This window comes from Chiloscyllium plagiosum, unplaced genomic scaffold, assembly GCF_037043375.1.
Source record: "Chiloscyllium plagiosum isolate Xiang-an unplaced genomic scaffold, Cpla_swu_hap1 HiC_scaffold_38, whole genome shotgun sequence".
Lineage (NCBI taxonomy): Eukaryota > Metazoa > Chordata > Chondrichthyes > Orectolobiformes > Hemiscylliidae > Chiloscyllium > Chiloscyllium plagiosum.
In genome coordinates, this window is record NW_028270176.1 from 32678628 (window position 1) to 32702079 (window position 23452).

The 23452-nt window shown below is 59.1% G+C and overlaps 1 pseudogene across 1 annotated transcript in view; it reads left to right on the top strand.

The window, feature by feature from the left end:
• Window positions 1-23452, top strand: part of LOC148139418 (uncharacterized) — an 86880-nt pseudogene that overhangs the window by 42885 nt on the left and 20543 nt on the right. The window contains exons 4-5 of the transcript XR_015753617.1: window positions 13057-13191; window positions 13660-13887. The product of XR_015753617.1 is annotated as an uncharacterized LOC148139418 (transcript). The remainder of the gene's footprint in view (window positions 1-13056; window positions 13192-13659; window positions 13888-23452) is intronic.

Consider the following 23452-nt stretch of genomic DNA (forward strand, 5'->3'; position numbering starts at 1 on the left):
GGGGTGAGGATACAGTGTGTCTATGGGGGTGGGGTTACAGTGTGTCTAAGGGGTGTGTGGTTACAGTGTGTCTAGGGGGTGGGGTTACAGTGTGTCTAGGGGTTGGGATTACAGTGCGTCTGTGGGGGGTGGGGTTACAGTGTGTCTATGGGGGTGAGGATACAGTGTGTCTATGGGGGTGGGTTACAGTGTGTCTATGGGGGTGGGGATACAATGTGTCTGTGGGGGGTGGGGTTACAGTGTGTCTGTGGGGGGGGTTACAGTGTGTCTATGGGGGTGGGGATACAGTGTGTCTAAGGGGGTGGGGATACAGTGTGTCTATGGGGGTGTGGTCAGTGTTTCTGTGGGGGTAGGGATACAGTGTGTCTATGGGGGTGGGTTACAGTGTGTCTATGGGAGTGGGGATGCAGTGTGTCTATGGGGGTGAGGATACAGTGTGTCTATGGGGGGTGGGGATAAAGTGTGTCTATGGGGGTGAGGATACAGTGTGTCTATGGGGGTGAGGATACAGTGTGTCTATGGGGGGTGGGGATAAAGTGTGTCTATGGGGGTAAGGATACAGTGTGTCTGTGGGCGGTGGGGTTACAGTGTGTCTGTGGGGGGGGGGGTTACAGTGTTTCTATGGTGGGCGGGGATACAGTGTGTCTGTGGGGGGTGGGGTTACAGTGTGTCTATGGGGGTGGGGATGCAGTGTGTCTATGGGGGGTGAGGATACAGTGTGTCTATGGGGGTGGCTTACAGTGTGTCTATGTGGGGTGGGGTTACAGTGTGTCTATGGGGGTGGGTTACAGTGTGTCTATGGGGGTGGGGATACAATGTGTCTGGGGGTGGGGTTACAGTGTGTTTATGGGGGGTGGGTTACAGTGTGTCTATGGGGGTGGGGTTAAAGTGTGTCAATGGGGGTGGGGTTACAGTATGTCTATGGGGGGTGGGGATACAGTGTGTCTATTGGGGTGGGGATACAGTGTGTCTATGGGTGGTAGGGATTCTGTGTGTTTATGGAGGGGTGGGGTTACAATGTGTCTAATGGGGTGGGGATAGAGTGTGTCTATGGGGGGTGGGGTTACAGTGTGTCTATGGGGGGTGGGGATACAGTGTGTCTATGTGGGGGGTGGGGATACAGTGTGTCTATTGCGGTGGGGATACAGTGTGTTTATGGGTGTGGGGTTACAGTGTGGCTATGGGGGTGGCGTTACAGTGTGCCTATGGGGATGGGGATACAGTGTGGCTATTGGGGTGGGGATACAGTGTGTCTATGGGGGTGGGGTTACAGTGTGTCTATGGGGGGTGGGGTTAAAATGTGTCTATGGGGGTGGGGTTACAGAGTGTCTATGGGGGAGGGGATACAGTGTGGCTGTGGGGATGGGGATACAGTGTGTCTATAGGGGTGTGGATATAGTGTGTCAATGGGGGTGGGGATAGAATGTGTCTATGGGGGGTGGGGATACAGTGTGTCCCGGGGGGTGGGGTTACAGTGTGTCTATGGGGGCGGGGATACAGTGTGTCTATGGAGGTGGTGATACAGTGTGTCTATGGGGGGTGGGGATACAGTGTGTCTATTGGGGTGGCGTTACAGTGTGTCTATGGGGGAGGGGATACAGTGTGGCTATGGGGATGCGGATACAGTGTGCCTATAGGGGTGGGGATATAGTGTGTCAATGGGGGTGGGGTTACAGTATGTCTATGGGGGGTGGGGATACAGTGTGTCTATGGTGGTGGGGATACAGTGTGTCTATGGGGCGTGGGGTTACAGTGTGTCTATGGAGGTGGGGATACAGTGTGTCTATGGGGGGTGGGGTTACAGTGTGTCTATGGGGGTGGGGATACAGTGTGTCTATTGGGGTGGGGTTACAGTGTGTCTATGGGGAGTGGGGATACAGTGTGACTATGTGGGGGGTGGGGATACAGTGTGTCTATTGGGTTGGGGATACAGTGTGTTTATGGGGGTGGGGTTACAGTGTGTCTATGGGGGTGGCGTTACAGTGTGTCTATGGGGATGGGGATACAGTGTGGCTATTGGGGTGGGGATACAGTGTGTCTATAGGGGTGGGTATACAGTGTGTCCCAGGGGGGTGGGGTTACAGTGTGTCTATGGGGGTAGGGATACAGTGTGTCTATGGGGGTGGGGATGCAGTGTGTCTATGGGGGTGAGGATACAGTGTGTCTATGGGGGTGGGGTAACAGTGTGTCTAAGGGGTGTGTGGTTACAGTGTGTCTAGGGGATGGGATAACAGTGTGTCTCTGGGGGGTGGGGTTACAGTGTGTCTATGGGGGTGGGGATACAGTGTGTCTATGGGGGTGGGGGTCAGTGTGTCTATGGGGGTAGGGATACAGTGTGTCTATGGGGGTGGGGATGCAGTGTGTCTATGGGGGTGGGGTTACAGTGTGTCTATGGGGGTCGGGATACAGTGTGTCTATGGCGGTGTGGTCAGTGTTTCTATGGGGGTAGGGATACAGTGTGTCTATGGGGGTGGGTTACAGTGTGTCTATGGGGGTGGGGATGCAGTGTGTCTATGGGGGTGAGGATACAGTGTGTCTATGGGGGGTGGGGATAAAGTGTGTCTATGGGGGTGAGGATACAGTGTGTCTGTGGGGTGTGGGGTTACAGTGTGTCTATGGGGGGTGGGTTACAGTGTGTCTATGGGGGTGGGGTTACAGTGTGTTTATGGGGGTGGGGTTACAGTCTGTCCATGGGGGTGGGGTTACAGTCTGTCCATGGGGGTGGGGATACAATGTGTCTATGGGGGTGAGGATACAGTGTGTCTATGGGGGTGGGGTTACAGTGTGTCTATGGGGGTGGGGTTACAGTGTGTCTATGGCGGTGGGGATACAGTGTGTCTATGGGGGTGAGGAAACAGTGTGTCTATGGGGGTGGGGTTACATTGTGTCTATGGGGGTGGGGATACAGTGTGTCTATGGGGGTGGGGTTACAGTGTGTCTATGGGGGTGGGGATATAGTGTGTCTATGGGGGTGGGGTTACAGTGTGTCTATGGGGGTGAGGATACAGTGTCTATGGAGGTGGGGTTACAGTGTGTTTATGGGTGTGGGGATGCAGTATATTTAGGGGGTGGGGATGCAGTGTGTCTATGGGGGGTGGGGATAAAGTGTGTCTATGGGGGTGAGGATACAGTGTGTCTGTGGGGGGTGGGGTTACAGTGTGTCTATGGAGGTGAGGATACAGTGTGTCTATGGGGGTGGGGTTACAGTGTGTTTATGGGTGTGGGGATGCAGTATATCTATGGGGGTGGGGTTACAGTGTGTCTATGGGGGTGGGGATACAGTGTGTCTATGGGGTTGGGGTTAAAATGTGTCTATGGGGGTGGGGTTACAGTGTGTCTATGGGGGAGGGGATACAGTGTGGCTGTGGGGATGGGGATACAGTGTGTCTATAGGGGTGTGGATATAGTGTGTCAATGGGGGTGGGGATAGAGTGTGTCTATGGGGATGGGGATACAGTGTGTCCCGGGGGGTGGGGTTACAGTGTGTCTATGGGGGCGGGATACAGTGTGTCTATGGAGGTGGTGATACAGTGTGTCTATGGGGGGTGGGGATACAGTTGGGGTGGCGTTACAGTGTGTCTATGGGGGAGGGGATACAGTGTGGCTATGGGGATGGGGATACAGTGTGTCAATGGGGGTGGGGTTACAGTATGTCTATGGGGTGGGGATGCAGTGTGTCTATGGGGGTAGGGATACAGTGTGTCTATGGGGGTGGGGTTACAGTGTGTCCATGGGGTGGGGATGCAGTGTGTCTATGGGGGTAGGGATACAGTGTGTCTATGGGGGTGGGTTACAGTGTGTCTATGGGGGTGGGGATGCAGTGTGTCTATGGGGGTGAGGATACAGTGTGTCTATGGGGGGTGGGGATAAAGTGTGTCTATGGGGGTGAGGATACAGTGTGTCTGTGGGGGGTGGGGTAACAGTGTGTCTATGGGGGTGGGGTTACATTGTTTCTATGGGGGTGGGGTTACAGTGTGTTTATGGGGGTGGGGATACAGTGTGTCTATGGGGTTGGGGTTATAGTCTGTCCATGGGGGTGGGGATACAGTGTGTCTATGGGGGTGGGGATAAAGTGTGTCTATGGGGGTGAGGATACAGTGTGTCTGTGGGGGGTGGGGTAACAGTGTGTCTATGGGGGTGGAGTTACAGTGTTTCTATGGGGGTGGGGTTACAGTGTGTTTATGGGGGTGGGGATACAGTGTGTCTATGGGGTTGGGGTTACAGTCTGTCCATGGGGGTGGGGATACAGTGTGTCTATGGGGGTGGGGTTACAATGTGTCTATGGGGGTGGGGTTACATTGTGTCTATGGGGGTGGGGATACAGTGTGTCTATGGGGGTGGGGTTACAGTGTGTCTATGGGGGTGGGGATATAGTGTGTCTATGGGGGTGGGGTTACAGTGTGTCTATGGGGGTGAGGATACAGTGTGTCTATGGGGGTGGGGTTACAGTGTGTTTATGGGTGTGGGGATGCAGTATATCTAGGGGGTGGGGATGCAGTGTGTCTATAGGGGGTGGGGATAAAGTGTGACTATGGGGGTGAGGATACAGTGTGTCTGTGGGGGGTGGGGTTACAGTGTGTCTATGGAGGTGAGGATACAGTGTGTCTATGGGGGTGGGGTTACAGTGTGTTTATGGGTGTGGGGATGCAGTATATCTATGGGGGTGGGGTTACAGTGTGTCTATGGGGGTGGGGATACAGTGTGTCTATGGGGGGTGGGGTTACAGTGTGTCTATGGGGGGTGGGGTTAAAATGTGTCTATGGGGGTGGGGTTACAGTGTGTCTATGGGGGAGGAGATACAGTGTGGCTGTGGGGATGGGGATACAGTGTGTCTATAGGGGTGTGGATATAGTGTGTCAATGGGGGTGGGGATAGAGTGTGTCTATGGCGGGTGGGGATACAGTGTGTCCCGGGGGGTGGGGTTACAGTGTGTCTATGGGGGCGGGGATACAGTGTGTCTATGGAGGTGGTGATACAGTGTGTCTATGGGGGGTGGGGATACAGTTGGGGTGGCGTTACAGTGTGTCTATGGGGGAGGGGATACAGTGTGGCTATGGGGATGCGGATACAGTGTGCCTATAGGGGTGGGGATATAGTGTGTCAATGGGGGTGGGGTTACAGTATGTCTATGGGGGGTGGGGATACAGTGTGTCTATGTGGGGGGTGGGGATACAGTGTGTCTATTGCGGTGGGGATACAGTGTGTTTATGGGGGTGGGGTTACAGTGTGTCTATGGGGGTGGCGTTACAGTGTGCCTATGGGGATGGGGATACAGTGTGGCTATTGGGGTGGGGATACAGTGTGTCTATAGGGGTGGGTATACAGTGTGTCCCAGGGGGGTGGGGTTACAGTGTGTCTATGGGGGTAGGATACAGTGTGTCTATGGGGGTGAGGATACAGTGTGTCTATGGGGGTGGCTTACAGTGTGTCTATGTGGGGTGGGGTTACAGTGTGTCTATGGGGGTGGGTTACAGTGTGTCTATGGGGGTGGGGATACAATGTGTCTGGGGGGTGGGGTTACCGTGTGTTTATGGGGGGTGGGTTACAGTGTGTCTATGGGGGTGGGGTTAAAGTGTGTCAATGGGGGTGGGGTTACAGTATGTCTATGGGGGGTGGGGATACAGTGTGTCTATGGTGGTGGGGATACAGTGTGTCTATTGGGGTGGGGATACAGTGTGTCTATGGGTGGTAGGGATTCTGTGTGTTTATGGAGGGGTGGGGTTACAATGTGTCTAATGGGGTGGGGATAGAGTTTGTCTATGGGGGGTGGGGTTACAGTGTGTCTATGGGGGGTGGGGATACAGTGTGACTATGTGGGGGGTGGGGATACAGTGTGTCTATTGCGGTGGGGATACAGTGTGTTTATGGGGGTGGGGTTACAGTGTGTCTATGGGGGTGGCGTTACAGTGTGCCTATGGGGATGGGGATACAGTGTGGCTATTGGGGTGGGGATACAGTGTGTCTATAGGGGTGGGTATACAGTGTGTCCCAGGGGGGTGGGGTTACAGTGTGTCTATGGGGGTAGGATACAGTGTGTCTATGGGGGTGAGGATACAGTGTGTCTATGGGGGTGGGGTTACAGTGTGTCTAAGGGGTGTGTGGTTACAGTGTGTCTAGGGGGTGGGGTTACAGTGTGTCTAGGGGTTGGGATTACAGTGCGTCTGTGGGGGGTGGGGTTACAGTGTGTCTATGGGGGTGAGGATACAGTGTGTCTATGGGGGTGGGTTACAGTGTGTCTATGGGGGTGGGGATACAATGTGTCTGTGGGGGGTGGGGTTACAGTGTGTCTGTGGGGGGGGTTACAGTGTGTCTATGGGGGTGGGGATACAGTGTGTCTAAGGGGGTGGGGATACAGTGTGTCTATGGGGGTGTGGTCAGTGTTTCTGTGGGGGTAGGGATACAGTGTGTCTATGGGGGTGGGTTACAGTGTGTCTATGGGGGTGGGGATGCAGTGTGTCTATGGGGGTGAGGATACAGTGTGTCTATGGGGGGTGGGGATAAAGTGTGTCTATGGGGGTGAGGATACAGTGTGTCTGTGGGCGGTGGGGTTACAGTGTGTCTGTGGGGGGGGGGTTACAGTGTTTCTATGGTGGGCGGGGATACAGTGTGTCTGTGGGGGGTGGGGTTACAGTGTGTCTATGGGGGTGGGGATGCAGTGTGTCTATGGGGGGTGAGGATACAGTGTGTCTATGGGGGTGGCTTACAGTGTGTCTATGTGGGGTGGGGTTACAGTGTGTCTATGGGGATGGGGTTACAGTGTGTCTATGGGGGTGAGAATACAGTGTGTCTATGGGGGTGGGTTACAGTGTGTCTATGGGGGTGGGGATACAATGTGTCTGGGGGGTGGGGTTACAGTGTGTTTATGGGGGTTGGGTTACAGTGTGTCTATGGGGGTGGGGTTAAAGTGTGTCTATGGGGGTCGGGGATACAGTGTGTCTATGGGGGTGGGGTTACAGTGTGTCTATGGGGGGCGGGGATACAGTGTTTCTATGTGGGGGGTGGGGTTACAGTGTGTCTATGGGGGTGGGGATGCAGTGTGTCTATGGGGGTGGGGTTACAGTGTGTCGAATGGGGGGTGGGTTACAGTGTGTCTGTGGGGGTGGGGATACAGGGTGTGTGTGTGGGGTGGGGTTACAGTGTGTCTATGGGGGTGTGGTTACAGTGTGTCTATGGGGGTGGGGATGCAGTGTGTCTATGGTGGTGGGGATAAAGTGTGCCTATGGGGGTGGGGGTCAGTGTGTCTATGTGAGAGTGGGGTTACAGTGTGTCTATGGGGGTGGGGTTACAGTGTGTTTATGGGGGTGGGGATACAGTGTGTCTATGTGGGAGTGGGGTTACAGTGTGTCTATGTGGGAGTGGGGTTACAGTGTGTCTATGGGGGTGGGGTTACAGTGTGTTTATGGGGGTGGGGATACAGTGTGTCTATGGGGGTGGGGATGCAATGTGTCTATGGGGGTGAGGATACAGTATGTCTATGGGGGGTGAGGATGCAATGTGTCTATGGGGGTGGGGTTACAATGTGTCTATGAGGGTGGGGTTACAGTGTGTCCCAGGGGTGTGAGGATACAGTATGTCTATGGGGGTGGGTAAAAGTGTGTCTATGGGGGGCGGGGATACAGTGTGTCTATGGGGGGTAGTGGTTACAGTGTGTTTATGGGGGTGGGGATGCACTGTGGGGTTGGAGATAGAGTGTCTCTGTGGGGGATGTGGGGATAGATTGTGTCTGTGGGGATGTGGGGATAGAGTGTGTCTGTGAGGGGGGTGTGGGGATAGAGTGTGTCTGTGGGGGTGTGTGGGGATAGAGTGTGTCTGTGGGAGGGGTGTGGGGATAGAGTGTGTCTGTGGGAGGGGTGTGGGGATAGAGTGTGTCTGTAAGAGGTTGAGGATAGAGTATGTCTATGTTGGGTGGGGATAGAGTGTGTCTGTGGGGGGGTGTGGGGATAGAGTGTGTCTGTGGGGGGTGGGGTAGAGTGTGTCTGTGGGGGTGTGTGGGGATAGAGTGTGTCTGTGAGGGGATGGGGATAGAGTGAGTCTGTGTGTGGGGTTATAGTGTGTCTGTGAGGGGGTGGGGATAGAGTGTGTCTGTGGGGTGGGTGGGAATAGAGTGTGTCTGTGGGGTGGGTGGGAATAGAGTGTGTCTGTGGGAGTGGGGGATAGAGTGTGTCTGTGGGGGGTGGTGATAGAGTGTGTCTGTGGGGGTGTGGGAAACAGTGTGTCTGTTGGGGGGTGGGGATAGAGTGTGTCTGTGGGGGTGTGGGGATAGAGTGTGTCTGTGGGGGGGTGGGGATAGACTATGCTGTGGGTGGGTGTGGGGATCGAGTGTGTCTGTGGGGTGGTGGGGATAGAGTGTGTCTGTGGGGGGTGTGGGGAAAGAGTCTGTCTGTGAGGGGGTGGGGATAGAGTGTGTCTGTGGGGGGTGTGGGGATAGAGTGTGTCTGTGGGGGGGTGGGGATAGAGTGTGTCTGTGGGGAATGTGGGGATAGGGTGTGTCTGTGGGGGGGTGGGGATAGAGTGTGTCTCTGGGGTGGGTGGGGATAGAGTGTGTCTGTGGGGAGTGTGGGGATAGAGTGTGTCTGTGGGTGTGTGGGGATAGAGTGTGTCTGTGGGGGGGTGGGGATAGAGTGTGTCTGTGGGGGGGTGGGGATAGACTGTGCTCTGGGTGGGTGTCGGGATAGAGTGTGTCTGTGGGGGTTGGGGATAGAGTGTGTCTGTGAGGGATGTGGGGATAGTGTGTGTCTGTGAGGGGGTGGGGATAGAGTGAGTCTGTGTGTGGGGTGTGTGGGGATAGAGTGTTTCTGTGGGAGTGTGGGGATAGAGTGTGTCTGTCGGGGATGGGGATAGAGTGTGTCTATGGGGTGGGTGGGGATAGAGTGTGTCTGTGGGGGTGTGGGGATAGAGTGTGTCTGTGGGGGGGTGGGGATAGACTGTGCTGTGGGGGATGTGGGGATAGTGTGTGTCTGTGGGAGTGTGGGGATAGAGTGTGTCTGTGGGGTGGTGGGGATAGAGTGTGTCTGTGGGGGGTGTGGGGATAGAGTGTGTCTGTGGGGTGGTGGGGATAGAGTGTGTCTGTGGGGGATGTGGGGATAGAGTGTGTCTGTGGGGGATGTGGGGATAGAGTGTGTCTGTGGGGGATGTGGGGATAGTGTGTGTCTGTGGGAGTGTGGGGATAGAGTGTGTCTGTGGGGTGGGTGGGGATAGAGTGTGTCTGTGGGGTGGTGGGGATAGAGTGTGTCTGTGTGGGGGTGGGGTAGAGTGTGTCTGTTGGGGGGTGTGGGGAAAGAGTCTGTCTATGAGGGGGTGGGGATAGAGTGAGTCTGTGTGTGGGGTGTGGGGATAGAGTGTGTCTGTGGGGGGGTGGGGATAGAGTATGTCTGTGGGGGGGTGGGGATAGACTGGGCTGTGGGTGGGTGTGGGGATAGAGTGTGTCTGTGGGGGTGTGGGGATAGAGTGTGTCTGTGGGGGGTGTGGGGATAGAGTGTGTCTGTGGGGGTGTGGGGATAGAGTGTGTCTGTGGGGGGTGTGGGGATAGAGTGTGTCTGTGAGGGGGTGGGGATAGAATGTGTCTGTGTGTGGGGTGTGGGGATAGAGTGTGTCTGTGGGGGTGTGGGGATAGAGTGTCTGTGGGGGTGTGGGTATAGTGTGTGACTATGTGTTTGGAGATAGAGTGTGTCTGTGGGGGTGTGTGGGGATCGAGTGTGTCTGTGGGAGGGTGTGGGGAAAGAGTGTGTATGTGGGGGTGTGTGGGGATAGAGTGTGTCTGTGGGGGATGTGGGGATAGAGTGTGTCTGTGGGAGGATGTGGGGATAGAGTGTGTCTGTGGGAGGATGTGGGGATAGAGTGTGTCTGTGGGGCGTGTGGGGATAGAGTGTGTCTGTGTGTGGGTGGGGATAGAATGTGTCTGTGGGTGTGTGGGGATAGAGTGTGTCTGTGGGGGGTGTGGGAATAGAGTGTCTGTGGGAGGTGGGGTAGAGTGTGTCTGTGGGGGTGTGTGGGGATAGAGTGTGTCTGTGGGAGGGTGCGGATAGAATGTGTCTGTGAGGGGGGGGTGAGGATAGGGTGTGTCTGTGTGTGGGTGGGGATAGAATGTGTCTGTGGGTGTGTGGGGATAGAGTGTGTCTGTGGGGGGTGTGGGAATAGAGTGTGTCTGTGAGGGGGTGGGGATAGAGTGAGTTGTGTGTGGCGTGTGGGGATAGAGTGTGTCTGTGGGGGGTGTGGGAATAGAGTGTCTGTGGGAGGTGGGGTAGAGTGTGTCTGTGGGGGTGTGTGGGGATAGAGTGTGTCTGTGAGGGGGTGGGGATAGAGTGAGTTGTGTGTGGGGTGTGGGGACAGAGTGTGTCTATGGGGGGAGTTTGGGGAAAGAGTATGTCTGTGGGGGGTTGGGGATAGAGTGTGTCTGGGGGGGTGTGGGGATAGAGTGTGTCTGTGGGGGTGTGTGTGGGGATAGAGTGTGTCTGTGGGGGTGTGTGGGGAGAGATTGTGTCTGTGGGGGGTTGGGGATAGAGTGTGTCTGTGGGGGTGTGTGTGGGGATAGAGTGTGTCTGTGGGGGTGTGTGGGGAGAGATTGTGTCTGTGGGGGTGTGGGGATAGAGTGTGTCTGTGGGGGGTGTGTGGGTATAGAGTGTGTCCGTGGGGGGTGTGGGGATAGATGTGTCTGTGGGGGAGAGGGATAGAGTGTGTCTATGGGGTGTGTGGGGATAGGGTGTGTCTGTGGGGGGGTGGGGATAGAGTGTGTCTGTGTGGGGGGTGTGGGGATAGAGTGTATCTGTGGGGGGGTGTAGGGATAGAGTGTGTCTGCGGGTGGGTGGGGTAGAGTGTGTCTGTGGGGGGAGTGGGGATAGAATGTGACTGTGGGGGGTGTGGGGATAGAGGGTGTCTGTGGGTGGGTGTGGGTATAGAGTGTGTCTGTGGGGGGTGTGGGGATTGAGTGTCTATGTGGGGGGTGGGGATAGAGTGTGTCTGTGGGGGGGCTGTGGGGATAGAGTGTGTCTGTGGGGGGGCGGGATAGAGTGTGTTTGTGGGGGGTGTGGGGATAGAGTGTGTCTGTGGGGGGTGTGGGGATAGAGTGTGTCTGTGTGTGGTGTGGGGATAGAGTGTGTCTGTGGGGGTGTGGGGATAGAGTGTCTGTGGGGGGTTGGAATAGAGTGTGTCTGTGGGGGGAGTTTGGGGAAAGAGTGTGTCTGTGGGGGGTTGGGGATAGAGTGTGTCTGGGGGGTGTGGGGATAGAGTGTGTCTGTGTGTGTGGTGTGGGGATAGAGTGTGTCTGTGGGGGTGTGGCGATAGAGTGTGTCTGTGGGGGGGTGTGTGGGTATAGAGTGTGTCTGTGGGGGTGTGTGGGGAGAGATTGTGTCTGTGGGGGTGTGGGGATAGAGTGTGTCTGTGGGGGGGGGGTGTGGGTATAGAGTGTGTCTGTGGGGGGTGTGGGGATAGATGTGTCTGTGGGGGAGAGGAATAGAGTGTGTCTATGGGGTGTGTGGGGATAGGGTGTGTCTGTGGGGGGGTGGGGATAGAGTGTGTCTGTGGGGGGGTGTAGGGATAGAGTGTGTCTGCGGGTGGGTGGGGTAGAGTGTGTCTGTGGGGTGTGTGGGGATAGAATGTGACTGTGGGGTGTGTGGGGATAGAGTGTGTCTGTGTGGGTGTGGGAATGGAGTGTGTCTGTGGGGGGTGGGGATAGACTGTGCTGTGGGTGGGTGTGGGTATAGAGTGTGTCTGTGGGGGGTGTGGGGATAGAGTGTGTCTGTGGGGGGGGCGGGATAGAGTGTGTTTGTGGAGGGTGTGGGGATAGAGTGTGTCTGTGGGGGGGTGTGGGGATAGAGTGTGTCTGTGTGTGTGGTGTGGGGAGAGAGTGTGTCTGTGGGGGGAGTTTGGGGAAAGAGTGTATCTGTGGGGGGTTGGGGATAGAGTGTGTCTGGGGGGTGTGGGGATAGAGTGTGTCTGTGGGGGTTATGTGGGGAGAGATTGTCTCTGTGGGGGTGTGGGGATAGAGTGTGTCTGTGGGGGGGTGGGGAGGTATAGAGTGTGTCTGTGAGGGTGTGGGGGCATTGTGTGTCTGTGGGGGGTGTGGGGATAGATGTGTCTATGGGGGAGAGGGATAGAGTGGGTCTATGGGGTGTGTGGGGATAGGTTGTGTGTGTGGGGGGTTGGGGATAGAGTGTGTCTGTGTGGGGGGTGTGGGGATAGAGTGTGTCTGTGGCGGGTGTAGGGATACAGTGTGTCTGTGGGGGGTGTGGGGATAGAATGTGACTGTGGGGGGTGTGGGGATAGTGTGTCTGTGGGGGTGTGGGGATAGAGTGTGTCTGTGGGGGGGTGGGGATAGAGTGTCTATGTGGGGGGTGGGGATAGAGTGTGTCTGTGGGGGGGTGTGGGGATAGAGTGTGTCTGTGGGGGGGTGTGGGGATAGAGTGTGTCTGTGGGGGGTGGGGATAGAGTGTGTCTGTGGGGGGGTGTGGGGATCGAGTGTGTCTGTGGGGGGTGGGGATAGAGTGTGTCTGTGGGGGGGTGTGGGGATAGAGTGTCTATGTGGGGGGTGGGGATCGAGTGTGTCTGTGGGGGGTGGGGATAGAGTGTGTCTGTGGGGGGGTTGGGGATAGAGTGTCTATGTGGGGGGTGGGGATCGAGTGTGTCTGTGGGGGGTGGGGATAGACTGTGTTTGTGGGGGTGTGTGCGGATAGAGTGTCTATGTGGGGGGTGGGGATCGAGTGTGTCTGTGGGGGGTGGGGATAGAGTGTGTCTGTGGGGTGGTGTGGGGATAGAGTGTCTATGTGGGGGGTGGGGATCGAGTGTGTCTGTGGGGGGGTGTGGGGATAGAGTGTCTATGTGGGGGGTGGGGATCGAGTGTGTCTGTGGGGGGTGGGGATAGAGTGTGTCTGTGGGGGGTGTGGGGATAGAGTGTCTATGTGGGGGGTGGGGATCGAGTGTGTCTGTGGGGGGGTGTGGGGATAGAGTGTGTCCGTGGGGGGTGTGGGGATAGAGTGTCTATGTGGGGGGTGGGGATCGAGTGTGTCTATGGGGGTGGGGATAGAGTGTGTCTCTGAGGTGACCATTGGGTCTGATCTCCAGAGTGAACGTCCACCATCACCAAAGCCGTCTGGCCGTGCTAATCCCCCTCGCCCCGCAGTGCCCCCTCGGATGGACTTGCTCCGGCCTCCGTATCCTGGCTCCTCCATTGGCACCTCACGCCCTGCAGTGAACCAGGTAAGGACTGACCACCGGGGGCGCCCTCCCTGACTTCCCCCATAACCCCTCCCAGACCATCGCCAATGGGCCCATCTCCCCACCGACCCTGGGGGGAAACTCAGACCCTGGGCACCCACCCACGTGTCAACCGTCACCCACCCTCATCCCTCGCGAACTCTGACCCACGCCCAACCTCCAACCTTTGACCCTCGGATACCCCCACATGACCCCGTCCCCAAGGGGTTATTGGGCACGTCACAGGGCCCAGTCATGGGCACCCATGGGTGTGGTTCTGGGTGGTGGGTTAGAGTCATGTGGGCATGTGGTGCTGGGAGGAGGAGGTGAGGGAATGGGCGTGACGCCTACCCCAGACGAATAGCCCAGACTGGTGCGTGAGGGCGAGGGTGGGAGGTACCGGGTTTGTGGAGGGAGGGGGAGGTCAAGGCGATCACTGATGGACCCATCTCCCCACCCCCTCTCACACAGGACAGGCACCGAGGGCGTCCCCCTCTGCCCGATCGGCCCATCAGCGCCGCCCTGCTGGAGTGGATGAAGAACAGGCCCCTTCCCAGACCACCCAGAGAGCCAGGAGTGGGATCCGGCACGGCACGGGAACCGGAGACACCGGCCAATCCGAGGCTGCGCCAGGGCGAACTGACGGCGATGGACATCATCCTGGGGCAAAGCAGGGTCTCCGCACGGCCCAGCGCCTTGGTACGTGACAGCTAGGCGCTAGATAAATGCAGGTGCTGCAACTGGAGACCACACTGAGGGAGGGTCAGTGCTGAGGGAGTGATGCACTGTCGGAGGGTCAGTGCTGAGGGAGTGCTGCACTGTCGGAGGGTCAGTGCTGTGGGAGTGCTGCACTGTCGGAGGGTCAGTGCTGAGGGAGTGCTGCACTGTCGGAGGCTCCGTGCTGAGGGAGTGGGCACTGTCCAAGGTTTAGTGCTGAGGGAGTGCCGCACTGTCGGAGGGTCAGTGCTGAGAGAGTGGGCACTGTCCAAGGGTCAGTGCTGAGGGAGTGCCACACTGTTGGAGGGTCAGTGCTGAGGGAGCGCCGCACTGTCGGAGGGTCAGTGCTGAGGGAGTGCTGCAGTGTCGGAGGGTCAGTGCTGAGGGAGTGCCGCACTGTCGGAGGGTCAGTGCTGAGGGAGTGCTGCAGTGTCGGAGGGTCAGTGCTGAGGGAGTGCCGCACTGTCAAAGGGTCAGTGCTGATGGAGTGCCGCACTGTCAGAGGGTCAGTGCTGAGGGAGTGCCGCACTGTCAAAGGGTCAGTGCTGATGGAGTGCCGCTCTGTCGGAGGGTCAGTGCTGAGCGAGTGCCGTACTGTCGGAGGGTCAGTGCTGAGGGAGTGCCACACTGTCGGAGAGACCGTGCTGTGTGAGTGTCGCACTGTCAGAGGGTCAGTGCTGAGGGAGTGCCGCACTGTCGGAGGGTCAGTGCTGAGGGAGTGGGTACTGTCGGAGGGTCAGTGCTGATGGAGTTTGCACTGTCAGAGGGTTAGTGCTGAGAGAGTGCCGCACTGTCGGAGGGTCAGTGCTGAGGGAGTGCCGCACTGTCGGAGGGTCAGTGCTGAGGGAGTGCGGCACTGTCAGAGGGTCAGTGCTGAGGGAGTTTGCACTGTCAGAGGGTTAGCGCTGAGGGAGTGCCGCACTGTCAGAGGGTCAGTGCTGAGGGAGTTTGCACTGTCAGAGGGTCAGTGCTGAGGGAGTGCCGCACTGTCGGAGGGTCAGTGCTGAGGGAGTGCCGCACTGTCAGAGGGTCAGTGCTGAGGGAGTGCTGCACTGTCAGAGGGTCAGTGCTGAGGGATCGCTGCAGTGTCGGAGGGTCAGTGCTGAGGGAGTTGGCACTGTCAGAGGGTCAGTGCTGATGGAGTGCCGCACTGTCAGAGGGTCAGTGCTGAGGGAGTGCCGCTCTGTCGGAGGGTCTGTGCTGAGGGAGTGCCGCACTGTCGGAGGGTCAGTGCTGAGGAAGTACTGCACTGTCGGAGGGTCAGTGCTGAGGGAGTGCCGCACTGTCGGAGGGTCAGAGCTGAGGGAGTGGGCACTGTCGGAGGGTCATTGCTGAGGGAGTGCCGCACTGTCGGAGGGTCAGTGCTGATGGAGTTTGCACTGTCAGAGGGTTAGTGCAGAGGGAGTGCCGCACTGTCGGAGGGTCAGTGCTGAGGGATTGCCGCACTGTCGGAGGGTCAGTGCTGAGGGGGTGCCGCACTGTCGGAGGGTCAGTGCTGAGGGAGTTTGCACTGTCAGAGGGTTAGTGCTGAGAGAGTTTGCACTGTCAGAGGGTTAGTGCTGAGGGAGTGCCGTACTGTCGGAGGGTCAGTGCTGAGGGAGTGCCGCACTGTCGGAGGGTCAGTGCTGAGGGAGTGCTGCACTGTCGGAGGGTCAGTGCTGAGAGAGTGCTGCACTGTCGGAGACTCAGCGCTGAGGGAGTGCTGCACTGTCAGAGGGTCAGTGCTGATGGAGTTTGCACTGTCGGAGGGTTAGTGCTGAGGGAATGCCGCACTGTCGGAGGGTCAGTGCTGAGGGAGTGGGCACTGTCGGAGGGTTAGTGCTGAGGTAGTGCCGCACTGTCGGAGGGTCAGTGCTGAGGGAGTGCCGCACTGTCGGAGGGTCAGTGCTGAGGGAGTGCCGCACTGTCAGAGGGTCAGTGCTGAGGGAGTGCCGCACTGTCGGAGGGTCAGTGCTGAGGGAGTGGGCACTGTCAGAGGGTCAGTGCTGAGGGAGTGCCGCACTGTCGGAGGGTCAGTGCTGAGGGAGTGCTGCACTGTCAGAGGGTCAGTGCTGAGGGAGTGATGTTTGTCACAGGGTCAGTGCTGAGGGAGTGGGCACTGTCGGAGGGTCAGTGCTGAGGGAGTGGGCACTGTTGCAGGGTCAGTGATGAGGGAGTGCCGCACTGTCGGAGGGTCAGTGCTGAGGGAGTGGGCACTGTTGGTGGGTCAGTGCTGAGAGAGTGGGCACTGTCGGGGGGTCAGTGCTGAGGGAGTGGGCACTGTCGGAGGGTCAGTGCTGAGGGAGTGCTGCACTGTCGGATGGTCAGTGCTGAGGGAGTGGGCACTGTCGTAGAGTCAGTGCTAAGGGAGTGGGCACTGTCGCAGGGTCAGTGATGAGGGAGTGCCGCACTGTCGGAGGGTCAGTGCTGAGGGAGTGGGCACTGTTGGTGGGTCAGTGCTGAGAGAGTGGGCACTGTCGGGGGGTCAGTGCTGAGGGAGTACCACACTATCGAAGGGTCAGTGCTGAGGGAATGCTGCACTGTCAGAGGGTCAATGCTGAGGGAGTGGACACTGTCGGAGGGTCAGTGCTGAGGGAGTGCCGCACTGTCAGATGGTCAGTGCTGAGGGAGTTGGCACTTTCGGAGGGTCAGTGCTGAGGGAGTGCCGCACTGTCAGAGGGTCAGTGCTGAGGGAGTGCTGCACTGTCAGAGGGTCAGTGCTGAGGGAGTGATGAATTGTCACAGCGTCAGTGCTGAGGGAGTGCCACACTGTCGGAGGGTCAGTGCTGAGGGAGTGGGCACTGTCGGAGGGTCAGTGCTGAGGGAGTGGGCACTGTCGGAAGGTCAGTGCTGAGGGAGTGTGCACTGTCAGAGGGTCAGTGCTGAGGGAGTGCCTCACGGTCAGAGGGTCAGTGCTGAGCGAGTGCCGCACTGTCGGAGGGTCAGTGCCGAGGGAGTGCCGCATTGTCAGAGCGTCAGTGCTGAGGGAGTGCCGCGCTGTCAGAGGGTCAGTGCTGAGGGAGTTGGCACTGTCGGACAGTCAGTGCTGACGGAGTGGGCACTGTCAGAGGGTCAGTGCTGATGGAGTGCCACACTGTCGGAGGGTCAGTGCTGAGGGAGTGGGCACTGTCGGAGGGTCAGTGCTGAGGGAGTGACGCACTGTCAGAGGGTCAGTGCTGATGGAGTGCCGCACTGTCGGAGGGTCAGTGCTGAGGGAGTGCCGCACTGTCGGAGGGTCAGTGCTGAGGGAGTGCCGCACTGTCAGAGGGTCAGTGCTGTGGGAGTGCCGCACTGTCGGAGGGTCAGTGCTGAGGGAGTGCCGCACTGTCGGAGGGTCAGTGCTGAGGGAGCGCCACACTGTCAGAGGGTCAGTGCTGAGGGAGTGCTGCACTGTCGGAGGGTCAGTGCTGAGGGAGCGCCACACTGTCAGAGGGTCAGTGCTGAGGGAGTGCCGCACTGTCAGAGGGTCAGTGCTGAGGGAGTGCAGCACTGTCAGAGGGTCAGTGCTGAGGGAGTGCCGCACTGTCAGAGGGTCAGTGCTGAGGGGTTGCCACACTGTCAGAGGGTCAGTGCTGAGGGAGTACCGCACTGTCGGAGGGTCAGTGCTGAGGGAGTTGGCACTGTCGGAGGGTTAGTGCTGAGGGGTTGCCACACTGTCGGAGGGTCTGTGCTGAGGGAGTGCCGCACTGTCGGAGGGTCAGTGCTGAGGGGGTTTGCACTGTCAGAGGGTTAGTGCTGAGGTAGTGCTGCACTGTCGGAGGGTCAGTGCTGAGGGAGTGCTGCACTGTCAGAGGGTCAGTGCTGAGGGAGTGCCGCACTGTCGGAGGGTCAGTGCTGAGGGAGTGCCGCACTGTCGGAGGGTCAGTGCTGAGGGAGTGGGCACTGTCGGAGGGTCAGTGCTGAGGGAGTGGGCACTGTCGGAGTGTTCGTGCTGAGGGATTGCCGCACTGTCGGAGGGTCAGTGCTGAGGGAGTGCCGCACTGTCAGAGGGTCAGTGCTGAGGGAGTGCCGCATTTTCAGAGGGTCAGTGCTGAGGGAGTGCCGCACGGTCAGAGGGTCAGTGCTGAGGGAGTGGGCACAGTCAGAGGGTCAGTGCTGATGGAGTGGCGCACTGTCAGAGGGTCAGTGCTGATGGAGTGCTGCACTGTCAGAGGGTCAGTGTTGAGGGAGTGGGCACTGTCAGAGGGTCAGTGCTGAGGGAGTGGGCACTGTCGGAGGGTCAGTGCTGAGGGAGTGCCGCACTGTCGGAGGGTCAGTGCTGAGGGAGTTGGAATTGTCGGAGGGTCAGTGCTGAGGGAGTGCCGCACTCTCAGAGTGCCAGTGCTGAGGGAGTTGGCACTGTCGGAGGGTCAGCGCTGAGGGAGTGCCGCACTGTCAGAGGGTCAGTGCTGAGGGAGTGGGCACTGTCGGAGGGTCCGTGCTGAGGGAGTGGGCACTGTCAGAGGGTTAGTGCTGAGGGAGCAGGCACTGTCAGAGGGTCAGTGCTGAGGGAGTGCCGCACTGTCGGAGGGTCAGTGCTCAGGGAGTGGGCACCGTCGGAGGGTCAGTGCTGAGGGAGTGCCACACTGTCGAAGGGTTAGTGCTGTGGGAGTGGGCACTGTCAGAGGCATAGTGCTGAGGGAGTGTGCACTGTCGGAGGGTCAGTGCTGAGGGAGTGGGCACTGTCGGAGGGTCAGTGCTGAGGGAGTGCCACACTGTCGGATGGTCAGTGCTGAGGGAGTGCCGCACTGTCAGAGGGTCAGTGCTGATGGAGTGCTGCACTGTCAGAGGGTCAGTGTTGAGGGAGTGGGCACTGTCGGAGGGTTAGTGCTGAGGGAGTGCCGCACTGTCAGAGGATCAGTGCTGAGGGAGTGGGCACTGTCAGAGGGTCAGTGCTGAGGGAGTGCCGCACTGTCGGAGGGTCAGTGCTGAGGGAGTTGGCACTGTCGGAGGGTCCGTGCTGAGGGAGTGGGCACTGTCAGAGGGTTAGTGCTGAGGGAGTGGGCACTGTCAGAGGATTAGTGCTGAGGGAGTGGGCACTGTCGGAGGGTCAGTGCTGAGGGAGTGGGCACTGTCGGAGGGACAGTGCTGAGGGAATGCCGCACTGTCGGAGGGTCAGTGCTGAGGGAGTGCTGCACTGTCAGAGGGTCAGTGCTGAGGGAGTGGGCACTGTCGGAGGGTCAGTGCTGAGTGAGTGGGCACAGTCGGAGGGTCAGTGCTGATGGAGTGGGCACTGTCGGAGGGTCAGTGCTGAGGGAGTGGGCACTGTCGGAGGGTCAGTGCTGAGGGAGTGGGCACTGTCAGTGGGTTAGTGCTGAGGGAGCGGGCACTGTCAGAGGGTCAGTACTGAGGGAGTGCCGCACTGTCGGAGGGTCAGTGCTGAGGGAGTGGGCACTGTCGCAGTGTCAGTGCTGAGGGAGTGCCACACTGTCGGAGGGTTAGTGCTGAGGGAGTGGGCACTGTCGGAGGGTCCGTGCTGAGGGAGTGCCGCACTGTCGGAGGGACAATGCTGAGGGAGTGCCGCACTGTCGGAGAGTCAGTGCTGAGGGAGTGCCGCACTGTCGGACGGTCAGTGCTGAGGGAGTGCCGCACTGTCGGACGGTCAGTGCTGAGGGAGTGGGCACTGTCGGAGGGTCAGTGCTGAGTGAGTGGGCACAGTCGGAGGGTCAGTGCTGATGGAGTGGGCACTGTCGGAGGGTCAGTGCTGAGGGAGTGGGCACTGTCGGAGGGTTAGTGCTGAGGTAGTGCCGCACTGTCGGAGGGTCAGTGCTGAGGGAGTGGGCACTGTCGGAGAGTCAGTGCTGAGGGGGTTTGCACTGTTAGAGGGTTAGTGCTGAGGGAGTGCCGCACTGTCGGAGGGTCTGTGCTGAGGGAGAGCCGCACTGTCGGAGGGTCAGTGCTGAGGGGGTTTGCACACTCAGAGGGTTAGTGCTGAGGTAGTGCCGCACTGTCGGAGGGTCAGTGCTGAGGGGGTTTGCACTGTCAGAGGGTCAGTGCTGAGGGAGTGCCGCACTGTCAGAGGGTCAGTGCTGAGGGAGTGCCGCACTGTCGGAGGGTCAGTGCTGAGGGAGTGGGCACTGTCAGAGGGTCAGTGCTGAGGGAGTGCCGCACTGTCGGAGGGTCAGTGCTGAGGGAGTGCTGCACTGTCAGAGGGTCAGTGCTGAGGGAGTGGGTACTGTCGGAGGGTCAGTGCTGAGGGAGTGGGCACTGTCGTAGAGTCAGTGCTAAGGGAGTGGGCACTGTCGCAGGGTCAGTGATGAGGGAGTGCCGCACTGTCGGAGGGTCAGTGCTGAGGGAGTGGGCACTGTTGCTGGGTCAGTGCTGAGAGAGTGGGCACTGTCGGGGGGTCAGTGCTGAGGGAGTACCACACTATCGAAGGGTCAGTGCTGAGGGAATGCTGCACTGTCGGAGGGTCAATGCTGAGGGAGTGGGCACTGTCGGAGGGTCAGTGCTGAGGGAGTGGGCACTGTCGGAGGGTCAGTGCTGAGGGAGTGCCGCACTGTCAGATGGTCAGTGCTGAGGGAGTTGTCACTTTCGGAGGGTCAGTGCTGAGGGAGAGCCGCACTGTCAGAGGGTCAGTGCTGAGGGAGTGCTGCACTGTCAGAGGGTCAGTGCTGAGGGAGTGATGAATTGTCACAGGGTCAGTGCTGAGGGAGTGCCACACTGTCAGAGGATCAGTGCTGAGGGAGTGGGCACTGTCGGAGGGTCAGTGCTGAGAGAGTGTGCACTGTCAGAGGGTTAGTGCTGAGGGAGTGCCGCACTGTCGGAGGGTCAGTACCGAGCGAGTGCCGCACTGTCAGAGGGTTAGTGCTGAGGGAGTGCCGCACTGTCGGAGGTTCAGTACCGAGCGAGTGCCGCACTGTCGGAGGGTTAGTGCTGAGGGAGTGCAGCATTGTCAGAGGGTCAGTGCTGATGGAGTGCCGCATTGTCAGAGGGTCAGTGCTGAGGGAATGCCGCGCTATCAGAGGGTCAGTGCTGAGGGAGTTGGCACTGTCGGAGAGTCAGTGCTGACGGAGTGGGCACTGTCAGAGGGTCAGTGCTGATGGAGTGCCACACTGTCGGAGGGTCAGTGCTGAGGGAGTGGGCACTGTCGGAGGGTCAGTGCTGAGGGAGTGACGCACTGTCAGAGGGTCAGTGCTGATGGAGTGCCGCACTGTCGGAGGGTCAGTGCTGAGGGAGTGCCGCACTGTCGGAGGGTCAGTGCTGAGGGAGTGCTGCACTGTCAGAGGGTCAGTGCTGTGGGAGTGCCGCACTGTCGGAGGGTCAGTGCTGAGGGAGTGCCGCACTGTCGGAGGGTCAGTGCTGAGGGAGCGCCGCACTGTCAGAGGGTCAGTGCTGAGGGAGTGCTGCACTGTCGGAGGGTCAGTGCTGAGGGAGCGCCACACTGTCAGAGGGTCAGTGCTGAGGGAGTGCCGCACTGTCAGAGGGTCAGTGCTGAGAGAGTAACGCACTGTCGGAGGGTCAGTGCTGAGGGAGTGCCGCACTGTCGGAGGGTCAGTGCTGAGGGAGTGCCGCACTGTCGGAGGGTCAGTGCTGAGGGGTTGCCGCACTGTCAGAGGGTCAGTGCTGAGGGAGTGCCGAACTGTCGGAGGGTCAGTGCTGAGGGAGTGCCGCACTGTCGGAGGTTCAGTGCTGAGGGAGTGGGCACTGTCGGAGGGTCAGTGCTGAGGGAGTGGGCACTGTCGGAGTGTTCGTGCTGAGGGAGTGCAGCACTGTCGGAGGGTCAGTGCTGAGGGAGTGCCGCACTGTCAGAGGGTCAGTGCTGAGGGAGTGCCGCATTTTCAGAGGGTCAGTGCTGAGGGAGTGCCGCGCTGTCAGAGGGTCAGTGCTGAGGGAGTGGGCACTGTCAGAGGGTCAGTGCTGATGGAGTGCCGCACTGTCAGAGGGTCAGTGCTGATGGAGTGCTGCCCTGATGGAGGATCAGTGCTGAGGGAGTGCCGCACTGTCGGAGGGTCAGTGCTGAGGGAGTTGGCACTGTCGGAGGGCCAGTGCTGAGGGAGTGCCGCACTGTCAGAGGGTCAGTGCTGAGGGAATGGGCACTGTCGGAGGGTCCGTGCTGAGGGAGTGGGCACTGTCAGAGGGTTAGTGCTGAGGGAGCAGGCACTGTCAGAGGGTCAGTGCTGAGGGAGTGCCGCACTGTCGGAGGGTCAGTGCTGAGGGAGTGGGCACTGTCAGAGGGTCAGTGCTGATGGAGTGCTGCACTGTCAGAGGGTCAGTGTTGAGGGAGTGGGCACTGTCGGAGGGTCAGTGCTGAGGAAGTGGGCACTGTCAGAGGGTCAGTGCTGAGGGAGTGCCGCACTGTCAGAGGGTCAGTGCTGATGGAGTGCTGCACTGTCAGAGGGTCAGTGTTGAGGGAGTGGGCACTGTTGGAGGGTCAGTGCTGAGGGAGTGCCGCACTGTCAGAGGATCAGTGCTGAGGGAGTGCCGCACTGTCGGAGGGTCAGTGCAGAGGGAGTTGGCACTGTCGGAGGGTCAGTGCTGAGGGAGTGGGCACTGTCAAAGGGTTAGTGCTGAGGGAGTGGGCACTGTCAGAGGGTTAGTGCTGAGGGAGTGGGCACTGTCGGAGGGTCAGTGCTGAGGGAGTGGGCACTGTCGGAGGGACAGTGCTGAGGGAGTGCCGCACTGTCTGAGGGTCAGTGCTGAGGGAGTGCCGCACTGTCGGAGGGTCAGTGCTGAGGGAGTGGGCACTGTCGGAGGGTCAGTGCTGAGTGAGTGGGCACAGTCGGAGAGTCAGTGCTGATGGAGTGGGCACTGTCGGAGGGTCAGTGCTGAGGGAGTGGGCACTGTCGGAGGGTTAGTGCTGAGGGAGCAGGCACTGTCAGAGGGTCAGTACTGAGGGAGTGCCGCACTGTCGGAGGGTCAGTGCTGAGGGAGTGGGCACTGTCGGAGGGTCAGTGCTGAGGGAGTGCCACACTGTCGGAGGGTTAGTGCTGAGGGAGTGGGCACTGTCAGAGGTTTAGTGCTGAGTGAGTGGGCACTGTCGGAGGGTCCGTGCTGAGGGAGTGGGCACTGTCGGAGGGACAGTGCTGAGGGAGTGCCGCACTGTCGGAGAGTCAGTGCTGAGGGAGTGCCGCACTGTCAGAGGGTCAGTGCTGAGGGAGTGCTGCACTGTCGGAGGGTCAGTGCTGAGGGAGTGGGCACTGTCAGAGGGTCAGTGCTGAGGGAGTGCCTCACTGTCGGAGGGTCAGTGCCGCGGGAGTGCTGCACTGTCAGAGGGTCAGTGCTGAGGGTGTGATGTTTGTCACAGGGTCAGTGCTGAGGGAGTGGGCACTGTCGGAGGGTCAGTGCTGAAGGAGTGGGTACTGTCGGAGGGTCAGTGCTGAGGGAGTGGGCACTGTCGTAGAGTCAGTGCTAAGGGAGTGCCGCACTGTCAGATGGTCAGTGCTGAGGGAGTTGGCACTTTCGGAGGGTCAGTGCTGAGGGAGTGCCGCACTGTCAGAGGGTCAATGCTGAGGGAGTGCTGCACTGTCAGAGGGTCAGTGCTGAGGGAGTGCCACACTGTCGGAGGATCAGTGCTGAGGGAGTGGGCACTGTCGGAGGGTCAGTGCTGAGGGAGTGTGCACTGTCAGAGGGTTAGTGCTGAGGGAGT